At 39.0% G+C, this 10,403-nt stretch overlaps 1 long non-coding RNA gene across 1 annotated transcript; it reads left to right on the top strand.

The window, feature by feature from the left end:
- Nucleotides 1–257: 257 nt before the first annotated feature.
- On the top strand, nt 258–8,621 carry LOC109039724 (uncharacterized). The gene is made up of 2 exons (XR_002009746.2): nt 258–2,956; nt 7,249–8,621. It is a non-coding gene; the product is annotated as an uncharacterized lncRNA (long non-coding RNA).
- Nucleotides 8,622–10,403: the final 1,782 nt, after the last annotated feature.

Raw genomic sequence — 10,403 nt, 5'->3', positions numbered from 1 at the left:
TAAGGTGACTCGATGGACGCCATATTTTGTGTCAGAACGGCATGCGATATATCGCATCAATTGGTTCCATATTTTCAGCTACTCGTCATTTTTCTCCTATTTTGAGATCGCACTTCTGTTGTCAGGAGTCTAAAGCGCACTCACTTACCAATTTTAACAAAGAAATTCAACGTAATAAAGGCATGGTTTTTTTAGAGAGAAAATATCGCATTCGAGTGCAGTTTCGATATCAGTATCGAGTGCTTTGCAGGATTTAGTGGGTTCAGGCCCCTGAACAAAAGAGCATAATATAGAGTATTGCAATAGAACTACGAGAGCTGTTGCCACATCATGATATATGAATGAACTGTACCAGACACCTGACAACTTTCAATACATCTTTTTAAAAAAAAACAAGCCGGTGTCTGCAATCGCAGTGCGATAGCAATATTCGTCATGGGAACTTGAGAAATGTTTGATAAATCACTTAGCATTGGGTGTACCATTTTTATGATGGATATACCTATTGGGATCTGCTTTTGATTTAGCAGAAGTCAAAACATTTACCTATGGCTGATAAAATTGCAGAAGTTGTTCCTTTTCTGCGGCATGACGTTGATTTTTTTTTTGGTGGAATCATGAAACGTCATCGAACTCAGGAGAGAGACGCGTGCCGGGCGCGCGCGAAATGCTGGTGTTTTTGTTGCTTTTTCATTAACTTTGTCATCATCAAACTAGTGTGGACTCCCGGACACGAAAATATAAAAGGGCTGACAAACAAACAAAAATTTTAGCAAATGCTATCGACCTTTCCAATGAGAAAATTCACTGCCTACTCCAATTACTTAAAGCAAGTAAATTTTTTTGGCGTAAAAATTGTAATTTTTTGCTAAATTTTGGAGAAAATATTGCTTTAAGAACGTTGAATGTAAAATAATTTGATTGAATAAAGAAAATAACATCATTAATTTGGGTGAACAGAGAAAATTACATCATTATTTGGGTTAACATCTCCCTGATTGTATGAAGGATGAATATTTTAGTATGAGTATTTCTGTTTCAAAAAACTTGACATTTTTCTTCAGAGATACCTACAATGATTCTAGTCCAAGTCAATTTGTTTTATTGAAAAAACAAAAACAAAAACAAAAAACAACTGAAATGTTAGACATACTATTTTCATGTGTTTCTATTTGTATCAATAGGTACTTTTTAATAAACTTAGAAAACCATAACAATTCACGAACGTTGAATGCAAATTAACTTTCTTGAAAAAAGAAAATAACATCATTAATTTGGGTGAACATGTGGCTGACTAATGAAGGAGGCATATCCCAGTATTTTTGTTTAACATATTAACTCACGAGAAAACGTTCGTACATTTATCATCTAGTATTACTTATTGTTTGATGATTGGTCTAAAACATTCAATACAACCAGTAAAAATTAACTGTCCCCAACGAGATTCGAACCCCCGCTCGCACAAAAGGAGCATGATATTAGCGCCTGAGTAGTGTCGTAGACAACTGAGCCATCTCAACTCACATGGTATTCGGGAGAAAAGAGAACACTTAAATGATCTCGGACGCTGAGCGGGGCTTCACAAAAGATGTCCTTGACACTTCGGCCACTGCCGTGATATGACAGGACGGAGTAAGCGCCTTTCTCTGTGAGACATTGTTTGCCTATGGTTTCATGTGTCCCAAGGTTCATCTCAGCATGCATTTGCTATCGCGACAGTAAGCTGAGGCAATATTTCTGTATTCATGGATTAAATCAATCAATCGAGTTCTGATTTTGGCTCATATATCCGTAACGGGTCCTCCAGAGCAATTTTCCACCTTGCACAATGGTTATTATTTCTTTATTTTTATTTTTAAAATTTGAAGTGGGATAATGGCGGCTTCTCAAGAGCAACGAGGAAGGCGATTGTTTGCACCAACGAACAGAAAATTGATGGCGAAATGTAACCAATCAGAACCTTCCAAAAAAAAGAATTTGCCTAAATACGTTTTTCGGTGGTTCTGCGCAGATTTACCAGTCAGACGCGACATCTCAAGAAGAAAAAAAAACTCGCGGAAAGCGAATTTTAGAATTCTACACAACCTGACGTAGAGACATGATTGGCTAAAAAACACAACGATTTTTGATACATCCGAAAATGAACCAAAAATCGAACATTGGGCGAATTGCCCAAGGTCACAGAGACATAGGGAATTAAATAGCCGTAGCAGCAAAACGATTGTAGAGACAGGGGAACTCCGTTCCCATGCCAAAACTCCGTTCCCATGCCAAAAGTGCTTTCTAAGTCAGAAAATGAAATGAAGTTTCGTTTGTTGAAAGGAATTTATAACGAATAAGAATTATCTTTCTTTTTTTGTTGTTTTAAATAACTCCCAAGGGCGAATCTTATTTCTACGTAGCCTTCCTTACCTATATCTCTATTTTTATGGAATATTGCAGTCTCCCACAGTTCCAGCATCTTTCACTCATGCCAACTAGGGAATAGGTATAGCTCATATTCTTCCCAGGCATTGTTGACTGTAAACATTATTAGTTCCCTTTTTAATTTATTCTTAAAATCTTTTAATTTCCTAACATTTCTTCTGATCACATCTAAATACTGTATTATGTCTCGCCCTTTTAAAAAATATCCTGTCTACCTCACTGTTATCATGGTACTTTATTTCTAATCTTCTACACGTTTTACCCATCAAAATTTCAGTAATCTTCTCCTCCATCAAGTCAATCGCTTGGGTCATTCATTCCTTGTGATATCAACCAGCTCTCAGAATATTTGTTGCTCAACCGACTCAGAAATTTTTGATGTACTATGAATGCATGTTCTTCAGAGTCTTGTCTTGAAAGCCCCTAGTTTTTTGTTAACAACCGGTGTATTATTTTTTAAGATAAATTTTAAGTACCCCTAACAGCACTTTTGCCCATATACAAGAGCATAGAACAATGCTGCGGCTGAGTAAGTATGTGACTTGAAACATTAAAATTAGATATTTTTTATCTCTTTTAACCCACAAAAGGATGTTTTCTAAGGAGTTATCAATAATTTCTCAGTTGATCGAACACAACCTCTGTTTGATTTAGCGTGAACTGACCCCACTTCCATTCCTCTCATATTATATAGAAACATGAACATCCTGCTTTGATTACTGAAAATTTCTACATGTAGCCAGCCTCAGTTTTTCAACATACTTATACTTCTGAATTCTTCATCACACACAAATGCCTATAGCCCATAGTTGAGTTCTACCTTCTCTGTAATGTCCTGGTTTATTTTCTTGGTAGCATAAACACAGAGCACCTTCACCCAGCATAGTCACACAATAATTTATTTCAGATCATATGAGCCATTTTTCTACACTCTTTTCCGCAATGAAATCCCCGATTCTCAAAGAGGAATCACTTTTTCCCCTTAACTCTTTCAGAACTTTCTGAGTACCTACCTGCGTCCTTAAACTTTTCCAATTGTCAGATAACCAAACACGAACGTCTACTATGTACTTTCCGGTAGTTAAGTCGCGGAGCAACCACGTGTTCTTCCTGAATGCAACTTTTTTTATTTGTTGAGAGAAGAATGCAATTTTACGGAATCGCGGAGGGGCTGAATTCTCTTCAATGCACTGGATCTCAACTCTACGATTAATTCCCGCATTTTCATGCATGCGTGTTTGAATGAAACAATGCGAATGGAGCTTCGTTTTTACGTGCGTATGCAAAAGACACATCTGAAAGGGCACTGGACACTGCACTGAAAAAAATAATAGAGCCGTAGAGACAAGATAAACTTGTTAAACCTGCCTTGTCTCAGGAACAAGACTTTTAGTCTGCCAAACAACTCAGTTTGTTTGGGAAACAACACCCGTTTGTTAATGCAACAAGACCAGTCTTGTTTTATATGCTAGGTTTCTGAGCCACCGGACTCGATAGTCTTGTCACTGTGACAAGATTCTCTACTCACCGCGAGTAATGGTCAAATTCAAAGAGAGCGTATTATTTTATATATTTTGAAAGAGTATTTTAAGAACTACGCTTAATAATTGTTCCCCGAAAATTTTTCTGGATGTTTAATGACAAGGTAAAAACAATAAGTTTATAATTCTTTTTTTAAAAATAAATCGCTCATGCGTAAGGTTTTAAAATCAAATGTATCTAATTATATAATTATTTTTTTAACGTTTGATTTATTTATATATTATTAATTATTATCATGATATAAAATAAAAATAAAAATTAGAATCATAAACACGGAACAAAGGAAACATCGTTGCTTGAAGAAACACATTTTTTCGGCCTAAATTGTCCATTTTTATCTGATGTAGAATGTAAATTCCTTTTCGTAAACGGTAAATGGTAAAAAAGAAAAAAAAACCAAACAATCTGATGCTCTACGCATTCCACAGACTTGAGATAGCAACAAAATGAAAAAGTAATTCTGTGGGCTGTACTTATATTTAAAATTCGGCTCCTCAATTAACTAGCCCGGATAGCTCGGTCAGTAGAACACTCGGTCCGTAATCAGATGGTCCCGCGTTCAAATCCCGATCAGGTCGGTAAAATTTGAAAGGTCGGATGAGACAATTCTGGTGTAAGAGGAGTGAAGGAAGTAGAGAACAAATATATTTTCGTATAAATCGTGCAATTCATATAAATTTGTGACATTTTTTTTGCAATTTTAATTTCTTCCGAATACTGTGACAAGACAAGTCTTGTTCCCAGAACTAGACAATTTTGTTACCGTGACTAGACTTTTGACTTATGCAACAAGGAAGTCTTGTTCCCTGAACAAGACTGTATGGGTCCCATGAACTAGAATGCCTTGTGGATCAAATATAACAAGACGGTCTTGTCTGGGGGACTAGAATCCTTGTTTCTCGGACAAGGCACTTTTTTCAGTGTGTTCCGATCGCCACCTTCAACCCTCCATTCGTTCATCATTCATTCACACCTCGGGCGACCCACGCGAAACCCGTCGTCGCGAGAGGGATTTATGGGCGTTTTAGGACGCTGCCGTCTGTCCCAAAAAATATCGAAGACGCTTATTTGTCTTTCGAGGAAATCCGTGCTTTTTATGCGCAATCTGACAACCAAATTTTTTGGAAATTTGGAAAAAATGATATTACTCTCGTCTGGGTGAAAATTTCAAAAATCGGGCTTCGAGGTGCACGTGTGCGTATAGGGCTCCATCAATGGGTAGAAAGGTCCATGCTCAGAGCTCAATGGTGTGCTCTGCAGCCCGATTGTTGAAATTTATGTCGGAACCACAAGAATCGAAAATCGATATATTACACGGCGCGGACAGGGCTGTGTCTTGTCGTATCGTGCCGACATAGCCAGTTAAAGTTTCAACAATCTGGCTGATGTACAGCAGTGTACACCTTCACATAGACATGGTGAATTTTTTAAATTTTTCGCGATAACTCGACCAATTATAAACATTTTATGGACAAAAAGCTCCAGCATAACCAATTCAGCTTGCCCTTTTATCATAACGAATTGCAAGTTCATAGGATCAATATTAGTTCCGAAAAAGGCAAAAATAAATTTGCAGATTTTCGCGATGACTCGGTTAAAAATAAAAATTCGAAAAAAGGAGATCCAGCCGTGCTCCAGCACATAAGGTTTCACATCTTTGTAAAACTTCCGTACTCTCGCTCCAATAGTAACTTCAGGACAGCGGGAAACAGATCTCGACAATTTTAGGGCTTAGGATTTTATAATGTAGTAATATAAGAGGATTTGGAATCGTTAAATGAATTCCGATTGGTTTATGAGGTTAACTCGGGGGTGAAGAGGGCGGCGAATTTTAGGAAGATACGAAACCAAAATAATGGCTGGTAATTAAATTCCACTCAAATTAAGCTGTGAAAGAAGGAGGGGCGACGACGCGAGTCCTGATAAGTTAAAACAAGGGGTTGCTTCCAACGTATGGTCGTTCCAACGTATAGCGTTAACCGTGCGAACCTTCTCATTTTTACTAGGAAGTAGTTGTAGCGGTGCCGGACACGGGAGCTGTCAGCAATAGATTTCGGGTGCAGATTGCAAAACGACGGTGGTGGCGCGACTGCGGATTGCACAGGAGTTAGGGCGCTCCGCGAGAACATATGAACGATACCTATATGAAGCGTGTGGCCCATTTTAGAACTTTGACTTTTAGAAGTTTTCTTGTCCGGACTGCGGGCCGAACGCTGCCTTTTTTTAACGGTATATTACAGAGAAATGCAGGTGAGGGGGAATTGTGTCGATGTAAAAGAAGGGGCAGTGGACTGATTAATCGGAATAACTAGTCAAACAGTGGTTGCCCATTTTTGAGAGTGATTCTTTTCGCTCTAAATGTTTTTACTTTTTTCTTTAGGCCTTGTCTCCGCAGGCCGTTTCACGAGATTTGTCCCAGGGTTACATTCCACTTACGAAGTTGGGAAAAATATTGAGTTGATCAATGTTTTTCCCAGTACCAAGTACGGTACTTGTACCCCTAGGACCCACTGAGAGGAGAAGAAGTGAAACGAATTGTGCGATATTTTATTCATTACTCCATTGTTAATGTTTGTTTCGTTAAAATAATGTGTATAATTGTCAATTGAGAGCAATTAGTATTTTAATCCCGGTTAAATACTCGACTTTATCTAATTTATCTTCCCGCGCAAACTAGTTGCAGGACTGTATGAGCCCCGTCCCGTGGAGACGGTAACTGGGAAAAATCCCAGAAGTTTCAATCCTGCGATTCGAACTTGGGACAAATCCTATGAAAATGTCCCGTAGAGACAAGGCCTTACCTTTCTCCTCTTGTATTTTAATCCCCCTAAGTTGAGAAAATGACAATGCTATATCTACCAGCAATCCCCCCCCCCCCCCGATCACGTCATTGGGACACCCATCAAGGACGCCATAGACTCATCAGTTGATGACGTCATGGAGGCACTTGTCGATAACGTCGATGGAAACGAGTCTCGTTGATGACATCATGGAGTCATCCTTTGCCTTTGATGACGTCTTGATAATGGCATTTTGAGGTCACATCGAGGGTACCAGTTGATGGTGACGTTACAACACAAACCATAATTCATGTACATACATTTATTGCTAATTAGTTTTTGATGAGTCAATATTTTCTAAGTTTCTAATTTTTAATAAATTTTCCACTTCATATATAATACCTCCTTTAGCATGTACAGCATCAACTTGTTTTGAATCCCCCGCCACCTCTTTTTAAAAGTCAGAGAGTTTTTAGAATCTTGTCCATCTGTATTACAGGTCGTCAATTTTTACAGAGACCTCAATAACGCCACAGACTACTCAAAAGAATTAATCCATTACTCTAACTACCAACGACTAACCAAAAGTACAGTACTGCAACAGTGGCAAAGAGACTGGACAGAGAATATACAAACCAAGGGAGCCAGACTAGGATCAATCCAACCGGTCATCTCAACGGAAGCCTGGTTCAGCCGCATAATATTAAGCAAGAAAGCTACTAACATAATATCTAGAATGAGAATCAGGTCCATTTCACCAGCCCCCCCCACTTCCACAAAAAAATATGAAAAATATGCCATCGTTTTGTAAGTGTTTTGTAACGTTTTGTAAGTCTAAAAAAAAATTTTGTAAGTCACTCCAAATGGTTCAAATGGATAACTTCATTTTGGGGGGGCTGGAGAAATGGTATCCCCCCCCCCCCACTTCGCGATCGATAAATTCTGACAAAGCCAACGTTTTGTAAGTGTTTTGTAACGTTTTGTAAGTCCAAAAGAAAATTTTGTAACTCAATTTTTAAGGGGGATACGGCTACCCAAAATTTTGGGGCCAGCCCCCCCACTTTACGATCGATATATTCTGACAACGCCAACGTTTTGTAAGTGTTTTGTAACGTTTTGTAAGTCCAAAGAAAATTTTGTAACTCAATTTTTAGGGGGGATACGGCTACCCAAAATTTTGGGGTCAGCCCCCCCACTTTACGATCGATAGATTCTGACAACGCCAACGTTTTGTAAGTGTTTTGTAACGTTTTGTAAGTCCAAAGAAAATTTTGTAACTCAATTTTTAGGGGGGATACGGCTACCCAAAATTTTGGGGCCAGCCCCCCCACTTTACGATCGATAGATTCTGACAACGCCAACGTTTTGTAAGTGTTTTGTAACGTTTTGTAAGTCCAAAAGAAAATTTTGTAACTCAATTTTTAGGGGGATACGGCTACCCAAAATTTTGGGGCCAGCCCCCCCACTTTACGATCGATAGATTCTGACAACGCCAACGTTTTGTAAGTGTTTTGTAACGTTTTGTAAGTCCAAAGAAAATTTTGTAACTCAATTTTTACGGGGGATACGGCTACCCAAAATTTTGGGGCCAGCCCCCCCACTTTACGATCGATAGATTCTGACAACGCCAACGTTTTGTAAGTGTTTTGTAACGTTTTGTAAGTCCAAAAGAAAATTTTGTAACTCAATTTTTAGGGGGATACGGCTACCCAAAATTTTGGGGCCAGCCCCCCCACTTTACGATCGATAGATTCTGACAACGCCAACGTTTTGTAAGTGTTTTGTAACGTTTTGTAAGTCCAAAAGAAAATTTTGTAACTCAGTTTTTAGGGGGGATACGGCTACCCAAAATTTTGGGGCCAGCCCCCCCACTTTGCGATCGATAAATTCCGATAACGCCAACGTTTTGTAAGTGTTTTGTAACGTTTTGTAAGTCCAAAAGAAAATTTTGTAACTCAATTTTTAGGGGGGATACGGCTACCCAAAATTTTTGGGCCAGCCCCCCAACTTTACAATCGATAGATTCTGACAACGCCAACGTTTTGTAAGTGTTTTGTAACGTTTTGTAAGTCCAAAAGAAAATTTTGTAACTCAGTTTTTAGGGGGGATACGGCTACCCAAAATTTTGGGGCCAGCCCCCCCACTTTACAATCGATAGATTCTGTCAACGCCAACGTTTTGTAAGTGTCTTGTAACGTTTTGTAAGTCCAAAAGAAAATTTTGTAACTCAATTTTTAGGGGGGATACGGCTACCCAAAATTTTGGGGCCAGCCCCCCCCCCCCCCACTTTACGATCGATAGATTCTGACAACGCGAACATTTCGTAAGTGTCTTGTAACGTTTTGTAAGTCCAAAAGAAAATTTTGTAACTCAATTTTTAGGGGGATACGGCTACCCAAAATCATCAGGGTCAATCGCACCGTTCGAATATCCCGCGCTAAGACCACCGGATCTCGCCCGGATCTTTCTCGTTCCGTGCCATGTTGCCGCAGCCTTTCAACCTTTCCGACCGTTTCAGTGGGACAGAGATTAATCGTGTTCCTACGCTGCTTAGGGTTACATTAGGTCAGATTATAGATTTTCTTCCCCGATTTTTGTTCTCGCGGTTTTGAGAGAAGCGTATATTATTCAGCTAAAATCAAGAGGGGTCAGGTCGTTTACATTTCATGGGCACTTGAAAATCCGGTTGTTTCGCTTTAGACAGGAGATGGACCAATGAGCATGGTCTGCATTAAATAATTAACGGCACTTATTTTCTCTTCAAAATTTATTGTAAAAAATGATGCACACAACGAGAGGTTCGGAAAGCAACCGCTGAACGGGATACTCTTTAGTTTTTTAAGTCAAATCAGATGAAGGTTCAACGGTACAAATGATCTCATTTATATTTTTGCCCTGAAAATAATGTTAACTGTGAGACCTTCGTTCCTCCATGCCTAATTTTGTTTTTCACCAATGATAAACTTAAATTGGACTACATATTGCAATTTGGAACTATAAATTCCAGCCCGGTTCAAAAACAATGTATGTGCCATTAGTTTCCCTATGCATATGAGTGTTTTTTCAGGTAAGACAGAATTTATAGTTCCAATTGCAAAATGCAGTCTAATTACTCCTTGAAACAGTTCGTTGCTTCCCACCGCTTTTTCTCGTGAGCTATACATAGAAGACTATTGCATCGTCAATATTTATCAGTTTTACAGGGTAGGTGTCCAAACTTTTGAAGGTCATACACCCAGCAATTTCTACCTTTCAATATTTGGGCGAATCGGGATCCGTCAAACAATAGACCTCTACACAGGGTTATCCAAAAGTCACTGACCACCCCTGTAACTTTTTTCTTAATTGAGATAGAAGTTTGAAACTTTGGGAATGTTCCTCGGTCTAAGATAGCAACTTTTTGGTCCCCCCAAAATTTTGGGGGGCGGCCCCCCTTAAGGGGGGCGGGGGCTAACTTTTTTTTTTCAAATAGCAACCCCCCCTTTGTGATACCTCATTCGAAAGATAATAAAAAAAGAAAATTTTTGGCGCAAACCGCAGGTCAAAATGTTCATTTTTGACAAAATGGCGGCCGGTCGAAGTTCAAAATGGCGGAAATTTGGCATCTCCGTAGTTTATTGACGGATTGGTGTGAAACTCGGAATCTTAGGGTTT

The sequence above is a fragment of the Bemisia tabaci genome, chromosome 10, assembly GCF_918797505.1.
Source record: "Bemisia tabaci chromosome 10, PGI_BMITA_v3".
Classification (NCBI taxonomy): Eukaryota; Metazoa; Arthropoda; class Insecta; order Hemiptera; family Aleyrodidae; genus Bemisia; species Bemisia tabaci.
This window is presented reverse-complemented; position numbering and strand designations above follow the sequence as displayed.